Source organism: Hydra vulgaris, chromosome 02, assembly GCF_038396675.1.
Source record: "Hydra vulgaris chromosome 02, alternate assembly HydraT2T_AEP".
NCBI lineage: Eukaryota > Metazoa > Cnidaria > Hydrozoa > Anthoathecata > Hydridae > Hydra > Hydra vulgaris.
The window spans coordinates 1329228-1342290 of record NC_088921.1 but is presented as its reverse complement, the minus strand read 5'-3'; the positions used below and the strand labels follow the sequence as shown (position 1 = coordinate 1342290).

Sequence of the window (13063 nt, the reverse complement as noted above, 5' to 3'; positions counted from 1 at the left end):
CATTGTTGTTGTTTTTTTTGTATATTTTTAAATTTAAGGAGAGAGGGCTAGAAAATATTTGGAATCTTTTATTAAATAAAAGAAGCTTCTTTATTATCCCAATAAAGTAACAATTTTAAAGTATGATTAAATTAACAATTTTTTGTGGGTGGTATGAGAGAAGGTGCCTCTGATTCTTGAATCATTTTTGAATCTTCTCAAGTCCAGTTTAGAAATCGATTTATATATATATTTATAATGATAAATGTAAAATCATTGTGAATTTTTTTATTAAGAAACATCAAATACCAATGTGTAATGATAAAGAATACTGTACCAATACTGTATATGCATTGTAGTATATTTATAGTACTGTATAATATTATGGAAAAGACGAACATAAAAAATTTGGGAATTGCGATTATTTACTGTTAACTAATTTGAAATCAAAACAGCATGTTGATTATTGTTATTTTAAGCCCACTGCGACATCGAAATGCTTTCGCGAATATTTTAATCATTTAGACAACGAAACAATTGAGCAATAATAAAAAATTTCTATTTGTACACACTTAGAATATTTGGTTTCTTTATTTACTTAATGATACAAATGCTTTAAACCGTGTCCCACATTGTACGACGAGGATTTCAACAACAATTAAAAATCGTGCTTATAATGACAGCCAGATAGCGAGGAATTTGACAAGTTTAAAATAAGGATAAAAGCGTGGTGGTTTAATTAAAATGATTAAGTTAGATAATAAAATTGACTATACCGATTGGCATATGAAAGACTTTTTAATTTAAATTCAACGAGTCGAGTACAAACGCGTAGCCGTGGTAACAAAATTCCGAACATAAATTGCCGGTAATTATAATATTTGTCAAACAGTTCGACTTGAGCAGGAAAGGAATGAGTTTAAGCAAAGTGAAGTGAAATTATATTAGTAAATATTTATTATTTGAGGTTAAAAGTTGAGCGCACAAATTTTTGTTTTGAATGCACCTTCGTCTGACGTGTCAGAAACCCAGAGCTATTCAAATTTTATTACGCATAATACTGGTCTCAAAACATCTTTAAAAAACATTGAAAATATTTAAATAATATTCTTGTTACTTTTTTATTCAAAAGTTTCTATTCTACTTATTAAATATTTTTACTTTTCTTCAACTTAATTTAATCTAAGTAGTTTAATTTTCTACGTGTAATCTTAATACTAAGTAGGCATTGAAATTTATTCCCCTTCTACTACTTGCCTTACCGAGTCACACTTTACCTACCAGGGCTAGTCGTACAGGTTAGTCAACAAAAAGCCTCTCCAGACCACAACATAAATCACGATCTTTCGGCGAAGCCGTCAGCAACCCTTGCATGTGGAAATAGACGTTTTTAAAGGAAAAAAACATAAGTATTAGAAAATAGAAATATAAGCGTTACAAAGATAGGCATACAGAAAGGAGACAGAACGCTCATTTTAAAAGACAAAACTAAAAGAAAACAAAAAATTTCTCTACAAAATAAATGATATTAAATGTTGTGTTTTTTCCGTACGAAAGACATAATTTAGTATAATAAAAGTCAAACGTGTGCAGCACATTTATCGTATATTGTATATGTAGCCTAACTGCTTTCCGTATGAGCCATTAAGACATGCTTATTGATTTTCTTACGATTATGTATGTATATAAATAGTCCCTAACTCAGAATATGTAAACAGGTTTGATATACTCATTACAATTTTGAAAAACTCAAAAGTTAAAAATGGAAAAGGTGGAAAAAAACGAACATTACTTTAAAAACATTTTAGCATATTTAACAGAGAGCACTTATCCTGCTGGTTTTCGAAAAGATGAAAAACGAAGTTTGAGAAATGTGTCAAAAAGTTATTGTGTGCTAGGTACTGGTAATAAAAAACAAAACTCAAATTCAAATATTTCATTGAAATAAATGAAATTGAAAGTATACTTGTTCAATATTTACTATCCTTAGATAACAAGTTGAAGCGTAGAGTAAAGATATGTGGAAATTTATATTATACGAATATTGTTGTGGATACGGAAGAGCAAAACAAAATTTTTGCTGCGGAACATGATAGTCCTTTAGAGGGTCATGGTGGCACAAAAAAAACAATAATGAAAATAATGGAAAAACATTATTGGCCCAATATTACCGGAGATATTAAAAAATGGGTAAAGTATTTTTATTTTATTATCATAGTAGAGTTGTAAAACCACTACCATCGGCCTTGGGAAAATAAGATAAAAGGTTAAAAAAGGAATAAAAAAATAACTCTTTTAATAGATAAAACAATGCATTCGATGTCAAACATCGGGTCAACTGCTTTCCGCATCCGAACCTTTACATTCCATAAAGGTAACTTAATAAAGTGTTTTTAAATATCTTTCTAGAATTCGGAATCTTTAATTTAGTATATTATACGAATGTATAATGTATTATGTTTACTTTGTTATGTTGCATTATGTTGAAATTTTGTGTTTAGACCACTAGAGTATGGGAAATTATTGGTTTAGACTTCGCCGGACCATTTACTAAAACATCAATGGGCTACAGATACTTCATGAGTTGCACCGATTTATTTTCTAAATGGCCTATTGCTTACGCATTACCAAATAAGGAAGCAATAACGGTAGCAAGAGCGATTATAAATTTAGTCAAAACCTTTGGTTTTCCATCCGTCATACTTACTGACAATGGAACTGAGTTTTGCAATGAGGTATTTTTTAATTTTTTTTATATAATGTAGACCCGTAGGAACAACATTAGGTCGAATCCTTTAAGGATGAATTAGAATAAAACCTTTTGATTTTGTATAATACAGCATTTACGATAGCAAGTAATAAAAATAATTCATTTTTTTCCGTTATTTAATTAGTTAAACGATGAGATCTATAAGAGGTATATAAGATCTTGGGTATCGAACGACAAAGAACTGCTGTTTATCCCCCTCAAACAAATGGACAAGATGAAAATACAAATAAAAATATAAAAAGGTGTGCATTATTTTATCATTGTTTAATTTTTAAGATACCATCTTTTTTTTTTTTTTTTTCTAATTACAATAGTTATAAATTTTAGAACATTACAGAAGCTCAAAAGAAACAAAAAAAATATTACGATAAAAGAGTTTCAAAAAATATCAAATTTAATGAAGAATGCATTAAAATTGGGGACAAAGTTTTGTTACTTGATATTAGAGGGAGGAGAAGCAAAGGCGCAGCTTTCAAGCCACGGTTTAAAGGACCTTATGGAGTAAGCGATATTACAAAATGTGGAAATTAAAAACTGAGTAGTAATAAAGTTATTATAAAAGGAACCCACAAAAGAGCTCATGTTAAGAAATTTCTCGAAGGCATTTGTGATAAAGGTATGCGCACAACTTATATACAAGTTTTCCAATAACTACTTTTTTTAACTTTTAAAAAGAAAGCTAAAGAGTTTCATGAATATTATTGCTAAACAACCAATTTTTTCTAATTTGAAAGACTTTTGTACCCTCTACTTTAGAAACAATTACAACAAAAAATGAAATAGAAATCGAAAAAAAACATTCATTGGTGGAAAGCATAAAGGGTAAATAGTAACAACAGATTTTCTTTTTATGTTTCAACTTTTGGTCTGCTTAAGCATTTTTTTTCCATATTTTATTTTTTGTTCAATTTTCTAGAAGCAAATAAGGCAGAGCAGATAATTAAAAGCTTGTAGTTAAAGATAGTGAAGGTATGCCTTAAAAAATTACCTTTGCATTTATATTTGTTATCTTTTTATTTTAATTTCTATCCAATTTTTTAGAGGCAAATAAGGCAGAGGAGACAATAAAAAGCTTTCTAGTTAAAGATAGTGAAGGTATGTAATAAAAAACTACATTTTTATTTATAAGTGTTAACGTTTTATTTAATGTATGGTTTGTTTTGTAGAGGAGGCAGATTCAATAAAAAGCTTCGTAGTTAAAGACAGTGAAGGTATGTATTAAATAATTACAGTTTCATTTATATTTGTTAGCCTATCATTTTATATTTATGTTCAATTTTATAGACGAGACAAATAAGGCAGAGGAGACAATAAAAAGCTCTGTAGTTGAAGATAGTGAAGGTATGTATTAAAAAATTTTCTTCAAATACCTTCATGTTGGCTTTTTATTTTAATTTATGTGCAATTTTCTAGAGATATTTTATACAAAAAAAAGCTGCATAGTTGAAGATAGTGAAAGGTATATATTATTCAGTGGCGCACTAGTAAACTGAAGATTTCTATGTAAACTTACCTAAATAAAATCAATTTTAAACATTATCCCTACCCGGTGAAAAAATAGAAGGTCTAAAAATTTATAACATTATGTTATCTTCTGTAAATGTAATACTGTCGTTATTTTATTTGACGAATCTATGCTTGAATAATTAATTATTATTACATTTTATTAATAGGTCAATAATACAATATCTCCGTATTGTAAACCCTGTAAAAGCCATTATGGGTATATATCCAGATTTAGGTGGCTGCAAGATATATGATTATTCATTACAAGACACTTTAAACGAATGTCTCAGTGACGAAGTTGTTTATATTTATCTAAAACTACTAGTAAACAGTAAAAAAAAAGTATGATTAATGAATATACTTCAAAATTGAATTTTTGTACAAAACAAACAGTATTAATAATTTGTCTTTATTTAAATTAAAAAAATTTTAATTTAAATATAAAACAATAAATTGAATGTCATTCCATTTATTAATGCTGTGAAGAATCGAATCGAAGTATTGTCACCAGCTAGGTTGCTCTCACTGGACGAGTTGCCAATTAATACTGATTTAATACAAAGACGGCATGAGGTATTCACAAACTTTTAGCTAAAAAATAATGCAAATAATTAATGATAGTTATTAATTAAATTATATATATGTATATATATATATATATATATATGTATATATATATATATATATTATATATATATATATATATATATATATATATGTATATATATAATTTAATTAATACAAATTTATTTACAGAAAGAGCTCTTTAAATTAGAATTGTTAATATGCTGCATAGTGGCAAAATTCCATTGGACGCTGGCTGTATGTAAAATAGTTTTTTGAAATAGTTAACTTCTTTGAGTTCAAGAAACCTAATTTTCAGTGAGCTTTTTTACAGGGAACCAAAGTTAAAACTTAACATTGAAACTTACTTCTGTTTTAGATAATTAAACCTGATAATAAAACCATTCATTATATAAACCCTATGGGAGAGCCGATTAATTCCATAAAAAAAGAAGAATCCAAATGGAAGTATGATGACTTTTTAATCTAGTGATTGGTATCTCAAAATTTTGTTTTTACATCTTTTATAATTTTTCTACTATTATACTTCAGTCGTTACTTACAACAGAGATATGGTATTATTGAAAAGTTTAGAATATTAACATCGCCACATGCTAAACAAGCTGACAGTATATCATGTGGAGTATTTTGCCTTAAGGTAACATTATTTAACTAAACGAAAAAATGATATATTTTATATAATATTGTTTTTATTCTTATATTATTATTATCATTATGTGTACAAGTAACCTTGGCATTTTCAACATCATCAGTTGAGTTTCAAAATGTGTGTGAATTTCCTCACTTGTGATATATATATATATATATATATATATATATATATATATATATATATATATATATATATATATGCAGACCTATTTTAGTTTGCTGAAAATTATATAAATGGAGAAGAATTGGTGACCACCTTTCCAATTGAAGAAGTGAATGCATATAGGAAGAAAGTGGTGCAACAACTATTAGATGAAGGAGGTTAAAAAGGTTGTTTATAGTGTTAAAAATATTTATATTACTTTCAGATAAAATTACATTTAAAAAGAAACAAAAAAAAAATGATAAAGCTAAATCAATAGGTCAAAAATGTTGGCAGGATAGTTTGTGTCGTATTTGCGGAAGTGAAACTGGTCCAAAAACTAGAAAAAATCAATAAAAAGATAAATGGATATTAAGAAATATTTCAATTACTTTTAAACATTATTTTCAATTAGAAAAATGATTTAACCTTAAATACTTATTTTTAGATAAAATGTGACTTTTGCATCCCAAACCGATGGTACCATATAGGATGCATTGTTTTTAAAGATAAAACTTCATTTTGTTGTGAACAAATTTATTACTAAAAAGTAAAATTAATAATAAATAATATAACATTTATTACATAATAAATCTTGTAAAAAATTAACAAATAGAATGGTTGATATTTATAACTTTAATAAATACATTTAATAACATAATAAATAAATTTATACAATTCATTGAGGTTTTCCGCGAAACACTGCTAGAAGTTTAAAAAGAAAAGAAGAAATCTCTCTCTCTCTCTCTCTATATATATATATATATATATATATATATATATATATATAGAGATATATATATATATATATATATATATATATATATATATATATATATATATATATATAAAAAATAAATATATATAAATAAATATATATAAATATATAAATCAAAATGCAAAAATTTGTAGCACATGAAAATTTTGAAATATATTATTAAACGTATAAACAAACTTTGGTTTAGGTTTAATTTCACAAATTACCAAAAGTCAAAATAAGTAAAATATAGTAATTGACTTTAGACATTGAAGTAAATAAAAAACAAATTTGCATTCAATAAAATTGTATTACAAATTACATTAGAGTTCAAAAAGTTAGATGTCAGTTAAAAAAAAGAATTTGCTTATAAAATAGTGTGCGAAAGAGATCCCCCTATGTAACATTTACAATACTGCAAAGTATTAGTATTTGGTATCTAAAATATCACATCCATCATGTGTAATCTATATATATATTACAATAAGATGCTGAAATTGCTACGTAAAATATCACATCCCCCTTATCCAGGCTTCTAAAATATTACATCCCCCTATGAATCATTTAAAATACTGCAATGTATTAGTATTTGGTATCTAAAATATCATATCCCCCATGTGTAATCTATATATATATCACAATAAGAAGCTGAAATTCCTACGAAAAATATCACATCCCCCTTATTTAGGCTTCTAAAATATTACATCCCCCTATGTAACATTTTAAATAATGAAAAGTATTAGTATTTGGTATCTAAAATATCACATCCCCCATGTGTAATCTGTATATATAAAATAAAATTCCTACGTAAAATATCACATCCCTCTTATTCAGACTTCTAAAATATTACATTCCCCTATGTAACATTTAAAATACTGCAAAGTATTAGTATTTGGTATCTAAAATATCACATCCCCCATGTGTAATCTATATAATTATTGTCACGCAATATATTAAGATCAAAATTTCATAAGTATGAATTTAAAATATATTGCCATTTAATGCTAACTTCATTTATAGTATATTATTTACAAACCGCTTTATGAATCTTGATCGTTGCGTTTTTAATTTTATTGTTTTTGTTCATAAATATTTCGGACGTACTAGATACACTTCTAAGTGCAATAACTTGAAAACGCATTCTCGATTTCGGTTTTTCTATGGGGGATGTGATATTTTAGGCGGATGTGATATTTTATTACAGTATTCATTTTGTATTTCTTTAGTTAGATTAGTTAATAGTTTTTAAATCTTTATAAAATGGAGTCAGAAACCGAATGTCATCTTGTCCCGGTCACGTGACCAAATGACATATGAACTTTTTATTTTAATTTTTATTTTAATTTTTTTACTTACAAACTGAAAATTCGTGCAGGCAATCAATCAAAATGATAACATGAAACATACTGACAAAGTATTACTGCTTCATGACTGATAGTTTCACTATAACTTAGGGCTTTCAAAACGTTCCCCATTTTGCCTTTTCATTTCCCTATAACTTGAATTCTCAAAGGATCTTAAAATGTGCTTCATATTCAAGAGTTTTTGAACCATAGTAGTTCAATCCTAAATATTTAACCTTGAAGTGACCGAAGAATTCGTTCCATTTAAATTATCTTTTGAATTATTAAATTTGGAATTACAAGAGTTCTAACTAAAATAAAGTGAACAACTTAAGTTAGCAACTACACTTAATAAACAACTTCATAATATTAATGTTAAGGTTCTCGATATAATGACCTACTTAATCTTCTGCGAGTTACCTTAACAGCTACCGAACTTTGTTATAATTTAATACAAATATATATACTTTTTCAACACAAATACAAACAAAAAGTCTAAGTGGTGCGTAGAAATTTCATATAATTTTTGATTTTTCATGTAATTTTTGAATTGGCTTAATAGCCAGCACTTTTTATTATAAACTACGAATTTTTGAAGTTAACTATTTAATTTCACTGTCGAGCGCGCAAGCGCACAGCAGTAGTTCTAACTATCTAAGTATTAAAAAAATGTAATAACTTATATTAGTGCAAATGGCATAAGTGCGCCTAAAAAATTTCTAAACATTGGCATAAGTGCGCTTAAAGAATTTCTAAACATTGGCATAAGTGCGCTTAAAGAATTTCTAAACATCGGCATAAGTGCGCTCAAAGAATTTCTAAACATTGGCTTAAGTGCGAGTTAGCATAAGTGTGAACTGTCGTAAGTGCGAAACAGTTGCAAAAACTCTCATTAGTGCGAAATAGCTCAAGTGATCCAATAGAATTTGCAAACATTGGCATAAGTATGAACTGTCATAAGTGCAGAGCAGTTTAAAAACTGCCATAAGTGCTAATTGGCATAAGTGCACCGAAAGAATTTATTTTAGCGCACTTATGCCAATTTTTTCGACGCACATAAAGCAGTTTACGCATATTGTAGAAAAAAATAATACAGTATTTATATGTTTAAAAAAAGCTTAACACACTAAACTCAAATAAATTTATAGCAAACAAAAACATGCTTGCAGGATAATATTTGGGGCAAACAGGAATGCACATTGCGAACCTCTCTTAGGTCAGCTTAGAGCTTTAAATATTTATGAGATTAGTATTCATCAAATAATGTTATTTATGCTTAGAGAAAAACGTAGTTTATCTCCAGTAACATTTCAATCTTACTTTAATGAAATCTCTCATACATATCCTACTAAATTCAGTGAACAACTTTGTCATTCCCATAAATCAGACGTGTTTTATTCAGAGGAAATAATTATTTTTTGAAAATTTTTTTAATTTTATTTTCAATAAAAAAACAAACTATAAATGGATAAAAAAAATATTGATGTTCGAAAGAAATCTAACGAAACGGGGAATACAGATGAAACTCAAATATCAACATATGTCGTTCGCGATATTTTTAATGAAATGTTTTTAAAACAGCAGAAAGATATCTTTAAGCTTATCAGTGGTAACTTAAAAATAACTAATGATAAAATAAATGAGCTACTTAATGAAATACATAAATCAAAACAATTTTGCGACTCTTTAAAAAAAGAAAACGAAAAGTTAAACAGTAAACTTAAAGAAATTACCGAGAGAGTAAAAATCCTAGAAAAGACAAATAAAGATATCGAAGAAAGCCTAACAGTTACTCAAGACATCCAAGAAAAAAAGGTATGCGAATTGGAAAAGAAAATTAAAAACAAAAACAGCATAGGTGAAGAGGAAAAAAATAAATTAAGACAGCTAGAAGATAGACTCAGAAGGAATAATCTTCGCATCGACGGGCTTCCCGAAAACGATCAAGAAACCTGGGATGAAACTGAAAAAAAATTATTAATTTTGTTTGAAAACGAATTAAATATTAAGAACGTTTATATCGAGAGGGCTCACAGTGTTTGAAAAAAAGAAGAAAATAAAACTAGAACAATTGTTGTTAAAATTCTACATTACAAAGACAAAATAAAAGTACTACATTCATCTAATCGACTTAAAGGAACAGGAATATACATTAACGAAGACTTCTCTTTTGAAACAATGGTCATAAGGAAAAAACTCGTAGAAGTAATGAAGATGCATAGAAAAAATGGTAAATATTCTTCTATAAAATATGATAAACTTATAGTTAGAGAATTTAGGAAAAATAAAGCGAGTGCTTAATTACTTTATTTATATTTAGAATTTTTTTTTTTATTATTATTATTATTTATTTATTTTTTCCTTTTTTTTTTCGGAAAAATATGATTTAACAGTTTATAAAATATACCCTACTTATGAATGAAGATAATGTTACACTTAACTTAGAATTTAATTCATTACAAAATAAATGTAAGATACTTCTAGATAAGCATTCTGACCCGGATATTAATTTTTTTAATAATAACAAAGTATTTCAAAATATTATTACTTTATATTAAGACCCTAAAACTGAAAACCTAATGCAAGGACTAGATGCAAATTCATTTTCAATTTTGCATTTAAATATTAGGAGTTTTTCAAAAAATTTTGAATTATTTAAACAATTTTTATTCGAGGTTAAATTTAATTTTAAAATTATTAGTCTCAGCGAGTCATGGTGTACTGATGAATATATCGAGACAAATATAAATTTTCAGCTACCAAATTATAAAGTGATTCATCAATTTAGAGGATCTGGGAAGAAAGGAGGGGGTTTGTGTGTATTTATAAGTAATTCTTTGTCGTACAAGCTAAAAAAAAATTTGTGCTCAACCACTAATGATTGTAAATCACTATGTGTGGAAATAATAAATAAAACCACAAAAAACATTATCATCCACGTTTTATACAGACCACCTTCCGGCTCAATAAAACAATTTGAAAATCATATTAAAAACAAAATTCAAAATAAATTAAGCAAAAATAAAAGCATTTATTTTGTAGGTGATTTCAACCTTGACCTGAACATGCGTCAGTTAAATACAAATGTAAATAATTTCTTTAACGTCATGTATCAGAAAGGCTATATTCCACTAATTAATAAACCCACAAGAATAACTAGAGAAAGCGCAACAATGATTGATCAAATAATCACCAATGAATTAAAATCAAAAATAAAAACAGGAATATTTAAATGCGACATTTCAGACCACTTCCCTGTATTTCTTATCTCACAAAAATGTGATAACATTTATGCACAAAAAGTTAAAAAATTTACGCGAAATATAAATGAAAAATCCATGAAAAATTTTAATACTCTTTTATCAGATTTAAATTGGAATGACCTCCTTGATATTGTACACACAGATAAGGCATACGATAAGTTTATTGATAAGTTACAACAACTTTACAATACGGCTTTTCCTGTAGTTACAAAATGTGTGAAAAAAAAAACATTAAATCCATGGATAACGCCTGGAATTATAAAGTCGTCAAAAAAAAAGCAAAGATTATATAATAAGTTTCTCAAAAAAAAAACTTTCAAGAATGAAACTAATTACAAAAATTATAAACGTGTTTTTGAGATGGTTATTAAAAAATCAAAGAAATATTACTATACCGAGCATTTAAGAAAACATAAAAATGATCCAAAAAATACTTGGAACATAATTAAGGAAGTAATTGGCACAAAACAAACTGACGGAAATAGTCTTCCTATAAATCTAAACATTGAAAATAAAACGATTACAAATAAATCTTTAATTGCTGAATCACTTAATCAATATTTTGTCAGTGTAGGTTCCAAGTTAGCGTTGAAAATAGAAACTACTGAAGTAAACTTTGAGTCATATCTTACTCCTAATAAGACCTATGAGATGGATAATCATGAAATTACTGAAAAGGAACTCTTAGATGCAGTATATCTTTTAAAACTAAACAAAAGTGTGGGGTATGATAATATTAGTAGTAACGTAATTAAAAAATCGATAAAATACTTAACAATCCCTCTTTTACATATTTTTAATCTATCTTTAAAACTAGGTATTTATCCGGAGAAACTTAAAATTGCGAGGGTCATACCTATTTTCAAATCAGGAGACATTTCTAATCCTGAAAATTACAGACCTATTTCAATTCTTCCATGCTTCTCGAAAATCTTAGAGCGAATTATGTATAACCGAATCTTAACTTTTCTTAATATAAATAATATTTTATGTAATAAACAATTTGGATTTCAGCCAGGGTGTTCAACTGGCCATGCCATTATTAATATTGTTCACGATATATTTAAAGCATTTGACGAAAGTAAGTTTACCCTCGGAGTTTTTATAGATCTTAGCAAAGCCTTTGATACAGTAGACCATGGAATTAAAAGCACATATTTAGAATGGCTCAAAAGTTATCTAAGCAATAGAAAACAATACATAGAACACGAAGAAGGAAAAACTGATTACGTGACTATAACTTGCGGTGTTCCCCAAGGCTCCATTCTGGGTCCACTGTTATTCCTTATTTATGTAAACGACTTTCATAAGTTTTCAAAAATTTAAATTCAGTTTTATTTGCAGATGACACAAATTTACTTTATTCTAATGGAGATGTCAACCTTTTATTTAAAATAGTAAACAAAGAACTTTTAAATCTAGCGGAATGGTTTAAGGCAAACAAATTGTCATTAAATTTAAATAAAACTAAGTATACTTTTTTTTCATAGAATTCACGATAAAGACAATATTCCATTAAAACTTCCTGATCTGAATATTGGTAACTCTAAAATAATTAGAGAGTCATCATTAAAGTTTTTAGGAGTGATTCTTGACGAAAACTTAACATGGAGAGAACACATAAGAACATTAGAAGATAAAATTTCAAAAAATATTGGCATTCTATACAAAGCTAAGCAATTATTAAAATAAAACTGTTTAAAAATCTTATATTTCTCCCTCATACATTGTTATATAAACTATGCAAATATTGCATGGTGCAGCTCTAATGTTAGTAAAGTTAAAAAATTGCTTAGTAGACAAAAACACGCTGTCAGAATTATTTAAGGTGCAAGTCGTTTTACGCATTCTAAAGAACTATTTAAAAATCATCACATACTTAATGTTTTTCAGTTGAACCTTTATCAAATTCTTATATTTATGTACAAATTTCATAATAAAGTAACTCCTATAATATTTAATACACTTTTCAATAAAATTAATTACGAGTACCCTACAAGATTTTCAAATTACAATTATGAGCAACCTAAAATGCACTATTTGGTTACTAAATTTTCTATTGCTATC

The 13063-nt window shown here is 27.0% G+C and overlaps 1 long non-coding RNA gene across 1 annotated transcript; it reads left to right on the top strand.

Annotated features, from left to right (window-relative positions):
* The first annotated feature begins 5055 nt into the window (after window positions 1–5055).
* LOC136076629 (uncharacterized) lies at window positions 5056–5825 on the top strand. The gene is made up of 3 exons (XR_010636437.1): window positions 5056–5287; window positions 5372–5477; window positions 5707–5825. It is a non-coding gene; the product is annotated as an uncharacterized LOC136076629 (long non-coding RNA).
* Window positions 5826–13063: the final 7238 nt, after the last annotated feature.